The following is a 15240-nucleotide window of genomic DNA, read 5'->3' as shown; positions in this document are numbered from 1 at the left end:
AAAATAAATAATGGAGAGGAATTTTCGTTTTATTTCTGATACTTTTATTAACACCGAATAAATAATAACAATAATTTTCTATATAGCAGTACATAACAGTCCCATCTGTGTCCTGATTGGCTAGCTATTATGACGTCACAAGCTCCGCCCCCTTACCACACCTGTGGCTGCTAGGCCAGCCGCCACAAGTGTGGTGGGTGTGGGTTACTGGGTTCTGTGGGATCTGGGAATTCAGTGTGGAGTCTTGACACAAGTGGTTGAACGCCATGGCTCCTTTCGCTCTGCTCTGCATTTTACTGGCTGTTCTTCCTGCTTTGTGTTCAGGTACGGTGTTTTATGAATTTTTTTTGAGATTCGTAATGTTAAGTGCCTTTTGAAATTTCATTATAACTCTTCACTTGCGATTTTGTTCTGTCTGCACGTCGATGTCCTGTCGTGTCTTATAGCTGCAAAGTACCGTATGTTGATATGGAATTTTGATCAGAGATTTCGTTGCACATTTTCCTCAACGGTTTATTTTTATCATTGCGCATTGATATGCTTTTCCATTAGTGCAAACTTTCAATATTAAACAATATAAATAACGCTCAGTAGTGCAGAAATATTTTATGCAAAAATAATAATAATAATAATAATAATAATAATAATAAAAATAATAATAATTCATCACTAAAAAGCTGTTACAAAGTCTACTATGCCACTAAAAACAATAATTTACGCTATGTATAGTGTTGCTTGTTTTCATGAATTTACACACACACACACACACACACACACACACACACACACACACACACACACACACACACACACACACACACACTATTTATTTCCATGTTTTTCACAGTTTTATTTTTCTTTTTACAATTGATTGTTTCTCTGTATTTTTCACATTATTATTATTGGTACAAGCAGCAGCAGTAGTAGTAGTACTAGTAGTAGCAGTAGTAGTAGTAGTAGTAGTATCATTACGACTACTACTACTACTACTACTATTATTATTATTATTATTATTATTATGATCCTTGCCATTATTCCATATGGTGGGGATATAGTAATCGCCCCTGTCCGTCCGTCTTTCCGTCCGGGCCTGTACCTCGTAAACTACCAGGTGGATTGGCTTCCTATCACACAGAAAGATAGAGTATGTGTCGTAGTTGATGCCCGTATAGGTAAAATTGCCATATTGTCTGTACTTCACGAGCTATGACCATATAAGGAAAAATCTGTCTTGTTACCTCCGCCAAGGAGGTTATGTTTTACCCCGTGTTGGTTGGTTGGTTTGTCTGTCTGTCTGCCTGTCTGTTAGCAGGATTACTCAAAAACTTATGAGCGGATTTTGATGAAATTTTGTGGAAAGGTTGGCCGTGGGGCAAGGAAGAATAATTACATTTTGGGGCGGATCCGGATCCGGAGTATCCCGCACAATATCGCCAAAAGTTCACAATGAATTTCAATGAAATTTTTTAGAAAGATAGGCCATGAACCAAAAACGAGCTGATTAAATATGGGGGCGGATCCGGATCCTTTTTAATGGCAATGGTAATGGCGGAGGTATGCGGTCTCTGAGCGCTTTCTAGTGTTATATTTTGGAAACTTCTTGCTAAATTCTCTTCATATCTTACAGAAAGATAGAGTATATATAAGCCCTGGTTTATGTCCTTCTATATGAAATTGCCACATTGCAAGTATTACGAGCTATATCCATACAAGGAAACTAATCTGTAAATTGCTGTATCTTGGAAAGTACTTGCTGGATCATCTTAACGTCTTAAAGAACAAGAAGCGGTGCCCAAGCACAGCAAACTCGTGCCAGGCAGTCATTTTAGTTCTGACGTATAAACACAACCGTATATCAAATCAAAGATGTCACATAAAATTTGGAGTAAAGCGGGTGAAAATTGACGTTTTTTGTAGCGCATTTGAATTTTGGGCCCAACCGAACCTGACACTGACCCTCCTACCGCTAACTAGGTGTGATCCTCTGATGTAATGAAGCGTGTTATAGGATGAAAATTTGAAAGATGCACCTTTAGGATTTGTTTGCACGTCGATGTGACGAGTTTGAAAAGAGTTATGTCGAGAAAACTATTTATTATTATTATTTTTTTTTTTTACATTTTTTGGGCCCATTTTGGCCCAAAATTTAATCAGGTGTTCAGAAGGTCGTAGCTCATCATCCATGTACTTTTAGTCAAAATTGCACCACCAGTTTTTCAAGTAAAGTTGTTAACAGACAGACAGACAGTCAAACAAATAAACAGACACACATTGTAAAAACAATAGCCTACCAATCTCCGAGCCCCTCCGGGGCGGGGACGGGTAAAGATAGTGTACGAGTCCTAGTTTATGCCGTTGGCATAACTAATGGTGCATATCTATATATACTTTACCGCATGATGGGGATAAGTCTTCCGTAAATGCTTGTCATTGTTGCAGTTATCATCATTATTATTATTACTATTACTATTATCATTATTATTATCACTAGTAATATTGTTATTACTATAATCATTAGTATCATTGTCATTATTACTACTATCATCACTATTGTTATTATTATCACCACTGCTACTATTATCATCACTACTATTATTATTATCAATACTACTATTATCATCATTACTACTATTATTGCTACTATTATCATTATCACTACTATTACTATCACTACTGCTATTATTATTATCTTTACTATTACTATTATCATGACTGCTATTATTGTTATCACTACTACCATTATTATTATCACTACTATTATTGTCGCTACTACTATTAATATTATCATCACTACTATTATCATCATCTCTATCTATCTATCTATCTATTGCCAGACGCCTCAATCCCGTTTGGGGTGGCCACAAACAAATCGCCTCCACGTCGCCCTGTCCCCCGCCATTTCACTACCCTGCTCCCAACTCACACCCCCCTCTCTCATATACCTCTCCACCCCATCCCTCCATCTAATCCTCGGCCTCCCCCTCCCTCTTACCCCCTCCACCTCACTCACATACACTCTCTTCGTCAGTCTTTCACCCTCCATCCTCTCCACATGGCCAAACCACCTCAGTGTGTTCCTCATAACGCTCCCTATCACATCCACACCAACACCACAACGTTCCTTTATATCCTCATTCGTCAGCCTATCTCTCCACGTGACTTCACAGGCTCCTCTTAAATAACTCATTTCCACTGCTCTCACTCTTGACTTGTGTCCTTCCAACAACGTCCAAGCTTCACTTCCGTACGTTAGAGTTGGTATCACAATACTGTCATGTAGTAACTTTTTCACTTCCATGCTCACTTCCCTGTTTCTTATCACTGCTTTCAAAGAACCAGCAACCTTTCTTCCCTGCTGTACCCTTTCAAGCACTTCTCCCTCCAAACCTCCATCCTTACTCATCACACTACCCAAGTACTTAAACGTACTCACATTTTCCAATTCCTCACCATCCAACCTCGCTGTACATTCACTGACTTCACCTCTCTCAAAGACAATCACTTTACTCTTCCCTACATTCACCTTCAAATTCCGTTTCTTACACACTCTCCCAAACTCATCCACCAAGCCTTGCAGCTCCCCTTCGTCTTCACTCAACAACACAGTATCATCTGCAAATAACAGTACAGGGAGTTTCCAAACACTATCCTCTCTCACCAGGGCCACTCCAACATCCACTACCCTACCTTGTACCTCTTTTATTACCCCATCCATGTACAGATTGAACAACCATGGAGACATGACACATCCCTGTTTCAACCCAACTTTCAAAGAGAAAAATTCACTTAGTTCACCATCCACATGCACTGCAGCCTTCGCACCATCGTACATACTCTTCACAGCATTCAACAACTTCCCATCTACTCCATATATTCTTAACACTTTCCACAATCCTTGTCTATCCACCCTGTCATATGCTTTCTCCAAATCCATGAAAGCCGCATACAACTTCTTTCCCTTCTCTAGAAACTTTTCCACTAAAGATCTAAGAATGAATATCGGATCTACACAACCTGTTCCCTTCCTAAAGCCTCCATGTTCTTCTCCAACTAATTTCTCTGTTCTTTCTCTAACTCTGTCAATAAGTATCCTACCATACACTTTTCCTACTATAGTTAGAAGACAAATGCCCCTATGATTACCACACATTTCTTTTTCCCCTTTTCCTTTGTACAAGGGAATAATTATACCTGACTTCCAATCCTCCGGGACTCTACCTTCCTCCCAGGCTAATCTGCACATCTTCCACATCCACTCTACTACTATCTCACCCCCATGCTTCAGCATTTCACCACACACTCCATCAATTCCTGGGGCTTTCCCAGATTTAACTTTCTTCATTGCTTCCACAACTTCTATCCTACTGATTTCTTCCTGTCTTCTCACCTCCCTCCTTCTCCCAGCCATTCCCCAGCCACTTATACTCGCATTACTTCCATCCTCAACGTTCAACAATTCCTTAAAGTGTTCTCTCTATCTGCTCACTTTTTCTCCCTTCTCCACTAGTAATCTACCATTTTTATCTTTCGCTCCCCTACTAACTTCACTTCCACCCTGTCTTACTCTTTTCACCTCTTTCCAGAACATTTTCTTACAGTCCCTCCACTTTACACTCAAATTCCTACCAAATTCCTCATCCACTCTCTTCTTACTCTCTCTTACTAATCTTTTCACCTCTCTCTTTCTTTCTACATATAACTCTCTCTTCCGCCTCTCAACTTCTTCCACGCCCCTATTTCTCATCCATTCATTGTATGCTTTCTTCTTTTGTGCCACAGCCTGTTTCACCTCTTCAGTCCACAACGCTGTTCCTTGCATCCCCCTCCGTCTTCTCTTCCTTCCACACACCACATCACATGCTGCACATATTTCTTCTGTAAATATGCTACACACACCTTCCAGGTCTCCCATCTGCTCCAATTCATATTTGCACAATCGTTCCTCCACTTCTCTCTTATACTCTGCCTTTTTCTCATCATCTTGTAACCTTTCCACTCTCCTTGCAACTACTCCTTCCTCTCGTCTTTCCCTTCTTCTATTTCTCCATTCTAATTGGACCTTGATTCTGGCCACCACCAAGTAGTGGTCAGAAAGTCCACTCCCCCAACCTCTATAAACTCTTGCATCCATTACACATCTTTGAATCCTTTCATCCACACACACATAATCAATCATTGCCTTCCTTTCATTCAGTTCACCACCCACCCTTCTCATCACTCGCCATGTATACCTGTGGATCATTTTATGCCTGAAGAGGGTATTGGCTACCACCAACCCCCTCCCAGCACAAATGTCCACTAACGCACTCCCATTCTCATCTATCTCAGCAGGTACACCCCACTCACCAACTATTCCATCCACCTTCGCATTCCCAACTTTACCATTCATATCACCAATCAAAAACACTCTCTCATTCCTTCCAAACTTTTCCATGCACACTTCTACATTTGTCCAGAACTCTTCTCTCACTCTTCTACCACGATCTTGCGTTGGCGCATACACACACACAATCGCCCACATTTGTATTCCAACTTTCAACTTTACCCACACAATCCTTGAACCAACTGATCCATACTGTCTTATGCTCTTCTTCCATCTTTTACTCACAACTATACATACTCCTTCCTTCGCCCTCTCATTCTCACCTACTCCTGCACATATACCCCATCCATATATACCCCATCCATACGTTCATTCTCTCACACTTTCTCCTCTTCATTTTGTTTCAGTTATTCCACATACATCCACTTTCGCACCTTCAAGCACCTGGACAATCTCTCTCTCTCTTTCACCTCATCATTCGCTCCTCTTACATTCCATGTACTCATTACCAAGTCCTTTGTCCGGTCCTGGGTCGTCATCGTTTGGTCAGTCCTTGTCCGAGGCTTCTTGTTTGTTTTTTTAGTTAGTTGTTTTCCGGGGAGGGGCACTAACTCTCCGCCAACCCTTTTAGTCGCCTTTTACGACAAGCAGGGATACTGGGGGAGTATTCTTGAAAACCCCCCTACCCCCAGGGGGGATCATCATCTCTACTACTATTATTATCATTACAACCATTATTATTTATATCACTACTTCTATCAGTACTACTATTATCATCGTCACTACTACTGTTATTATCGTCACTACAACTATTATTATTATCAATACTATTACTATTGTCTTTCTATCTACATACCTAGGCTGCTTCCCCCAAGGAAAGGCAGGTAGCCGAGACGGGACGACACACTCCCAATTTACTCATCCACTCAAACACATTCATTTGCATCTGAGCCCCAAAGGGGAGAAGGGACAGATCCTCACCACACCACACCACATGAGGGTCAACTGCACAGTGCAATCAGTGACATCCGCAGCAGGGCCCGACAGCAGAGCTGGTTTACCCCTGCCACATCATAATAGACCCATCCCCTTACCCGCACATGACCTTATCAGCTGATCAGACAAAATGCGGGAGAATATCCCCTCAGGGCTGCGTCATCATTCATTCACAGTTTCTCTCCATTCATTTCTGTCACAACCACTCTTCCTTGCTCAACAGACATCCTTCTCGCATCCAACACTCTCTTCACACTGTCATCCATCATATTCGTGGTCTTACTCTCAGCCTTACATCTCTCACATCAGATCTAGTTATCTTTTTCACCAGTCGCTCATTACCCATTCTCTCCATATGCCCAGACCATCACAACATCCTCTGCTCAACTCGATCAGCCATCTCCCGAACATCTCCAGTACTCCTTCGCACTTCATTTCTCACTCGATCCAAACGCGTCACTCCACACAAACTCCTCAAACACCTCATCTCCATTACATTCAAACTTTTCCTCTCTGCTACATCCATATTCCATGTTCTCTTATGATCATTTACTTTCAATTTCCTCCTTTCACACACCCTACCAAACTCCTTTACCAACTGTCTGAATGTCTCCTCTGAATCAGCCAATAGTTCAGTATCATCTGCAAACAGAAAGCTGCTTCAGGTTCCACTCTCTACCATCAACATTCACCAGACTCAGACCTCCGCCTAACACTTGCATTCACCTCCCTTACAGCACCATCCATATAAATATTAAACAACCAAGGCAACATTACACATCCCTGCCACAACCCCACTCTCACGGGAAACCAATCACTCACAGTATTTCCCACTCTTACACAGGTTCTACTATTTATATAAAAACTTTTCACTCCTTCTAGCAACCTACCATCAAGTCCATATAGTCTTAAAACAGTCCACAAAACCTTCCTATCATTTCTATCATACGCTTTCTCTAAATTCATGAACGCCCAAAACACATCCTTACATTTCGCTAAATACTTTTCACACACCCGTCTCACAGTAAACACCTGATCCACGCATCCCTTCCCTCTCCTAGAGCCACACTGCTCATCACCAATCACTCCTTCTGTATCCTCTCTAACTCTCTTAATTAACACGCTACCATAAACCTTACCTACAACACTAAACAGACTTATACCCCTAAAGGTAGTACATTCATTCTTATCACCCTTACCTTTATACAACGGGACCACACAAGCACTTGCCCAGTCAACTGGCGCCATTCCTTGCACAATGCACACAGTCAACAATCTTACTAACCAGTCAACAATAGTCGCTCCACCACCTTTCAGACATTCCACAGCACACTCATCCATACCTGCAACTTTCCCTGTTTTCATCCCCTTTAGGCTCCTGCACTTCCTCCGTGATAAAAGAATCATTCAACTCTCCCAACACATTTATTCCTTGCACCCTTCCATTTGACACAATCTCAGCCTCCCTTTCCTCCTTTACATTTGACAGTCTTTCAAAATAATCAGCCCATCTCTTCCTTACTACATCCATCTCAATTAACGTCCTTGTATCTCTGATTATACTTGTTCCTCCTCTCCAGACTCTCCCTTTCGCACCCTTTTCACCTCCTTCCAAAACATTTTCTTATTCTGTTGAAACTTCTCAGTCAACCGCGTACCTCACCTCTCATTTACTGCCACTTTAGCATCATGCAAAGCCCTTCTCGCCCTATTCCTCTTTTCCTTATACCTCTCATATGACACCTCATCCTTCCTTCAGCCACACTTCATATGCACGTCTCTTCTCAGCCACAGCCATACTTCCTCGCACCACCATTCACTTCCTTTTCTTACACCACCATCCACTCGTCTCACACTACACACCTCTTCTGCGTGCCCCACCACAGCACTCTTAAGCAACTGCCATTCCTCCTCTACACTGCCATTTTCCTGATCTTTCACTGCGTTCCACTCATCTTTCAATTTCTCCTGATACTCCATCATTTTCTCTCTTTTATCCAACTCACTCACTTTCAAAACCTCCCTACCACACCTAACCCTCCTAGTTCTTACCCATTTCTTACCTACTCTTAACTTTCCCTCCACCAGGTAGTGGTCAGACATACCTCCACCCTCCCCTCCCAGAACTCACATCCAACAATCCTCCTATTACATTCCTGGACACAACCACATAGTCCATCAATGCTTTATCCACAAACCACATAGTCCATCAATGCTTTATCCACAACCATTTCACCCTCCTGTCTCACCCATGTATACTTATAAGTATCTCTTCTCAAACAAGGTATTTCCATTTATCATCTTTCGCTCAACGCACATCCCTATCATTCGTTCCCCATTTTCATTTCTTCCAGGCACACCATGCAAACCAACTACACTTTCAACTGCTACATACCCCACTCTAGCATTCAGGTCTCCTTTCATTACCACATTCACATTCTCTCCAAAACTCTGCAGACACTCATCATCATCATTCCAGAAAGACTCTCTCTCTTCTTCATCCCTTTCACTGCCAGACCAATATGCACTCACAAACACCCACAACTCACGTTCAAAGTTCGCTTTCACCCACATCAGTCACTGCCGTTATTGTGATCACTACTGTTATTATTGTCATTAGTACTTTAATCATTATCACTACTACTCTCATTATAACTACTATTATTAATATCACTACTTCTATTATTATCACTATTACTAATAATCATTATCACTACTGCTGTTATAATTATCATCATCACTATTACTAGTATCATCACTACTACTATTATTTTTACTAGGTCAGACGCTCTGGTGTGAGACCCATCCCTGCTGTTACATTGGTCCAAAAGGCACGTGTCAGTGCCTCGAAGCCTGTCAGTTCAGGAGGAAGACGTCGTCCGGGGAACCCACCACGACCACATCGACAACGAAGACGACCAGCACGACTCGAGGTGACCCCACCATCGGCAGTGTGAGTAGCGGTAAAGGTCGTCGTGAAGCCCCCAGTGGTCGTCGCGCAGTATGGCAGTCGTAAGCAAGAACTCGGCTCCATTATCCTCAACAAGAACGACAAGAACACCAACAAAAACAACAATAACAGAACAACAAGAATGACAAATAAACAAGAACAAAGAACAAGAACAATACCACCACAACAATTACAAAACAACAAAGTAAAACATAGAAACAACAAAAACAATAAGAAGAAACCATCAACAACAACAACAATGACAAATATGGTCCTTTCACCTTAGCTTGGCCGAGATTTTCGTCCTTTTGCAGCTTATTTCACGTAGCTCAGTGGCAGAATAAGACGATGCTACGGTTCTACATCCCTCCCATAGCACTGCTTCGTGACTAGCAATTTGAAGGGGTTAATGGGGGCTATATCTCCCTCTTCCCCCCGTTCCAAAATTCCCTCCTGCGCTTAATAAAATCGCTTGAATGTGATATAGATTACATGAAGAGTTAAAAAAAAATAGATAACCCCCCCCCTCTATCTTTCTCTTGTGCCAAATATATTGTTCAGAGAGTGAAATACCGTGTCTCATAATCCTGTGTGGTGTGGTGTGGTGCGGGTATTACTGACTGGTGTGGTATTATCGTGTGTGGTGGTGTGGTGTGAGTGTCACTGACTATGGTGGTATTATCCTGTGTGGTGGTGTGGTGTGGGTATTATTAACTTGTGTGGTATTACTCTGTGTGGTGGTGTGGTGTGGTGTGCTGTGGTGTGGCTATTATTGATTGGTGTGGTATTGTCCTGGGTGGTGATGTGGTGTGGATATTATCGACTGGTGTGGTATTATCCTGTGTGGTGGCTTGGTGTGGTGTGGCTATTACTGACTGGTGTGGTATTATCGTGTGTGACGGTGTGATGTGGGTATTACTGACTGGTGTGGTATTGTCTTGTGTGGTGTGGTGTGGGTATTATCGACTGGTGTGTTAATATCCTGTGTAATGGTGTGGTCTGGTGTGGGTGTTACTGACTGGTATTATACATAGATAAATCCAGACAGTGACAGCCCTCTTGTTCTTTTCAGGCTGTCTTGTAGAGTTTAAAAGGCTGGAGGTCATAGGAAAAGGGAGAGACTGACTGAGGGCGATAGTTCCTCATCTGTCATAAGGGAAAGATGATGATGGTGATGATGATGAGGAGGAGGTGGAGAATGATGAAGGTGGTAATAGTGGTGGTGGTGGTGATGATGCTGGATAATGAGAAGAGAAGGAGGAGAAGAAAAATTAAGTTATTTGTGGATATTCCGTAACATCTCTTCCTTAGCAATTTAATATTGCTGAGAAGCGGGATTTCCTAGTTAGGTAGTCTGGACGTGTCTTGATGTTCCTGGTATTTTACCGTTACAAGTCAGAGTTGCCAGTTAGTCTACTGTTTGTGAGCGTAGTTGTTTCGTAAGTTATGCATTAATTTTTATGCTCTTTTTCTCAGTAATGTTTTATTTATGTGATTGTTAAATTGTCATTTAAGCTTGTATGCTAAATAATTTACAGTGTTATGTAATGTTAGAAAACTCTTGCATCTTGGATGTCTCCGAACTGGTAACTGTTGTTGCTGGGGCAGGTACAGGACCAGCACGTCCTTGAATGTTGGAGAAGCAAGGAAGGTTATATAAGGATGGGGAGGAGAATAGAGGTGTTCAGTTAGCTTTTGGTTCGGTTTGAGTGTAGTGCAGTGTCAGTGCAGTATTAGTGAAGATTGTATATTTCCAGTACTTGTGAAAATAGTGAGGTGTCAAGCATTAAGTGTAACTGCAGTTAGTAAAGTGTATAGCTCCAGTGCTTGTGAAAACAGTGAAGTGAAGTTGGAAAGCATTAAGTGTAATTACTTGGAAAATAAAGACATGAACTTAAGAAGCCAGTGTTTATTTATAATGCCTGAGCTGATCCTGTGTACTGTACACCTAAAGGCTGACCGTAGGAAGAACAGATCACTGGCAACGTCCTTCCTATACCGAACTACAGCTGTTGGAGCCTGTGGCAGTGTGGAGTTGGTACGTAACACTGGTGTCAGGATTGTGGATTCAGTGCTGCAGTGAGTCAAATCTTCGACGTGGAGCAAGGGAGTGTGCAGACAAGATCCTGAGCTGGGCAGGAAGACGAGATGTTATTGGCTGTGATCATGAAGCTATTGCAAGCATGAAGTGTCCAACTACAGACACTGAATGAAGGACAGAAAGAATTAAAAACACTATTACAGGCACAAAGTGTACAACTGATGGCACAGAGTGAACAATGACTGTACAAGCACAACGTGAAGAACAAAAAGAACAATATGAACAACTTTAAGAGGCATTACATGAGGAACAGAATGAATTACAACTGAGGATGCAAGGACAGCTAGATGCTTTCATGGGCGAAATGAAGGAAGAACAGCAACAGCTTAAGGAGGAAGTCGATGCCATGCTGGAACAGTAAAAGTATGAAAGGGCAGTGACAGGGCCAGCATCAAATGCAGATGACCTGAAGGCATGCAGATGGAGGATGCAGATTTACAACCAGTGCTAGAGTCGTTGCAGTGGAGTACAATGCGACCATCTGGGAAGTTGTTTGCAGGTTAAGCCCTGCAACCAAGAGCTACTGGAGGCGGGACCTTCTTCATTTGAACAACGGAATACTGGAGCGCCAGTGGGAGGCAGCTGTGGCCTCAGCAATTAATGGCAACTGGTGGTTCCGACGAAGATGAGGTCCGAGATCTTGGATGAGTCTCATAACCAAATCACTAATGGGCACCTGGGAGTGAGAAAACTCTAAGCCAGCTGCGACAGAGATTATACTGGACTGGATTGCGTCAGGATGTTGAAGAGTGACGTCAGGCCGGTGACGTTTGTTGTGCCAAGAAAGGACCCAAGAAACGTGGTTGTGCCCCTCTTCAGCTGCATCAAGTGGGTACATCGATGGAAAGAATCGTGGTGGACATTGCTGGACCTTTGCCACTCACTGAGAGAGGAACTTGGTATATATGTGTCTCCATGGACTACTTCACAAAGTGGCCGGAAGCCCATGCCATCCCCGATCAAGAGGCTGCGACTGTTGCTCAGGTGTTGGTTGATCAGTTTTTCTGTCGTTTTGGGATGCCACAAGAGCTACATTCAGACCAGGGTAGAAACTTCAAGTCTGCTGTGTTCCGTGAGTGCTGCAAGTTACTGGGGATCAAGAAGACCAGGACGACCCCACTAAGACCGCAGTCAGATGGGATGGTGGAGAAAGTCAACTGGACCCTGGGACAAGAACTGGCCAAGTAGTGAGTAGAGGGACAAACAGAATGGGACCAGAAATTACCTGCTTTCCTGGTGGCATATCGGTCTGCATCCCATGAGCCTACCGGCTACACTCCTGCAAAACTGATGTTGGGCCACTAGTTATGTTCACCTGTTGAGTTGTTAATGGGAAACTCACCTGGTGAAGAGCTGCCTACAGACACTTCGAGCTATGCAAAGCACCTTCAGGACAAGGTGGCTGAGGTACATCATCAAGTGCGAGGAGCCCTCAAGTTTTCAGGAGATGTGATAAAATGCAAGTATGATGCCAAGGCAAGTGAGGTGAGCTTCAAGGATGGTGACCAAGTTTGGTTACACAATCCTCAGTGAAAGAAAGAACAGTCACCGAAGCAGCAAAACCCATGGTATAGGCCTTACACTGTGTTGGACCGCCTATCATACGTAACATATCGGATTCGGGGAGGCAGGAAGTCTTGTGAATTGTCTGTGGCAGTACCATGGGCCAGGACAGTATGGCTGGGATGCCTCTGAGGAATCGTGCTATTCTGCAGCCAAGGATGTTGAGAAGGACCAAGCAGCTGAAGTGCAAGAGGATTGTGACAGTTTCCCAGGAGACGATGTAAATCACAAAAAGGACCAAAACCTTCCTGGAGGGGTGGACTGTGAGGAGGAGCAAGAACATCGTCGAAAGCAGAATAGAAGACATGATAAGTTGAAGAATTATTTTGTGTCTAGTTAGATGTTTTATTAAGACAAAAGTTTATGTTTGTATATATTGTGTAGTTTTGTTGGGACAACAAAAGATTAGGGAGGGGGTAGTGTTCAGAAGCGGGATTTCCTAGTTAGGAAGTCTGGACTTTTCTCGATGTTCCTGATATTTTACTGTTACGAGTCAGAGTTGCCAGCTACTCTGTTGTTTGTGAGCGTAGTTGTTTCGTAAATTATGCATTAATTTTTATGCTCTTTTTCTCTATAATGTTTTATTTATGCGCTTGTTTGTTATATTATGTCATATAATTTATGTTTGTATGCTAAATAATTTACAGTGTTATGTAATCTAACAAAACTCTGGCATGTCTTGGATGTCTCCAAACTGGTAACTGTTGTTGCTAGGGGCAGGTACAGGACCAGCACGTCCTAGTATGTTGGAGAAGCAAGGTAGGTTATATAAGGATGGGGAGGAGAATAGAGGTGTTCAGTTAGGTTTTGGTTCAGTTTGAGTGTAGTGCAGTGTCAGTGAAGACTGTATATTTTCGGTACTTGTGAAAATAGTGAGGTGTCAAGCATTAAATATAATTTCAGTTAGTAAAGTTTGTATAGCTCCAGTGCTTATGAAAACAGTGAAGTTGGAAAGCATTTAGTGTAATTCCTTGGAAAATAACGACAGTGAACTAATGAAGCCAGTGTTTATTTACGACGCCTGAGCTGATCCTGTGTACTGTTCACCTAAAGGCTGACTGTTGGAAGAACAATTCACTGGGCAACGTCCTTCCTGTACTGAATTACAGCTGTTGGAGCCTGTGGAAGTGTAGAGTTGGGACGTAGCAATATACACATTACACCCCGGTTTTCTTCTATATCTTATTAACGCAAATTATGAGAGTATTTAAAAGATATAAATAACATATGAGGGAATAATAACGTGGAGTAGGTAAAATAATCCGCCAAAGAGTAACTGTTACGAGACCGCCTGTCTTGAGAGAGAGAGAGAGAGAGAGAAGGGGGGGGGGCTAGTTTTTGCTGATCTTACTGATGAGATTTTTCCTGTTTATTATATTTTCTTTTTAGTTCTCTCGTATTACACCATCCATCCCTTCCTTCCCCACGCCCCTCTCCTTCCCTCCTTCCCTCTCACAGTAGTAGTGGCAGAGATGTATAGATGTTGATGCTGTCTCTGTGGCCTAGCAGACCCATCGACCACAAACAAGCAACACCTTCATGTGGCAGACAGCGCCTGGCCAGGTTGGGAACAGGGTCCTTCCACACTGTGAGGTGCAGGTAAGATGATGGAGGGATGCCCCCAAGAGGATGAGCTGCTTTTAGGATATGTATGAATATGCTACCCAGACTCTGACTACTTGGTAAATGTTGTTGACCTGCATGGGAGAGTTGTGCAAGGCCAGCTGTGTATAGGCGATAAGTATGAATAGTAGTATCAGCCCAGGCTTTGATTACTTGGTAAATGTGGTTGAGTTCCCCACCTGGGAGTGATATGCATGGCCAGCTACCACGTCACTGCCATGGTAGTACCTCCCGGGACAACAGTAACCATGCAGCTACTACCTTTTTTGGTGGGCTACCGGGTGCTACACCTTGCCCAAGGGTGACCCAGGACTATGCAGGAAAGGGGCGTCCATCTTCACTGAGCCGGATACATCACACGGCCGCATACCCATGATGTGTTAGGTAATGATGAGCAAATTAAGCAAATCAGACTCGTTTTACTCTAATTTGGCCCAGCTTTTTTGGTTATTTTGTAGTATATTTCAAACTCTACAGTCCTTCCATAGCACCTCTTCATGACTGGCATCATACGAGTATTTTAGTTTTAATCCTTGTACCAGCTTAGAATTCAAGATGGAGAGATGGTAATTTTAGGTCAAGTTAAAGTGAAAATGGTATAATACACAATGGAGTATAGAGGAAGGCAAACAGCAGTAGGAAATCCATTATTGTTTTATAATGCAGTATGTTTTTGAAATTATT

At 42.6% G+C, this 15240-nt stretch overlaps 1 long non-coding RNA gene across 1 annotated transcript; it reads left to right on the top strand.

Moving 5' to 3' along the window:
• The first annotated feature begins 226 nt into the window (after positions 1 to 226).
• Positions 227 to 11157, top strand: LOC145407756 (uncharacterized). The gene is made up of 2 exons (XR_013898788.1): positions 227 to 324; positions 9100 to 11157. It is a non-coding gene; the product is annotated as an uncharacterized LOC145407756 (long non-coding RNA).
• The last annotated feature ends 4083 nt before the right edge of the window (positions 11158 to 15240 follow it).

Source organism: Coenobita brevimanus, chromosome 74 (assembly GCF_032717465.1).
Source record: "Coenobita brevimanus isolate Jiangsu-jjx chromosome 74, ASM3271746v2, whole genome shotgun sequence".
In the NCBI taxonomy this organism is placed as follows: Eukaryota; Metazoa; Arthropoda; class Malacostraca; order Decapoda; family Coenobitidae; genus Coenobita; species Coenobita brevimanus.
The sequence above is the reverse complement of the archived record's forward strand: the minus strand, read 5'-3'. Positions and strand labels throughout refer to the sequence as shown.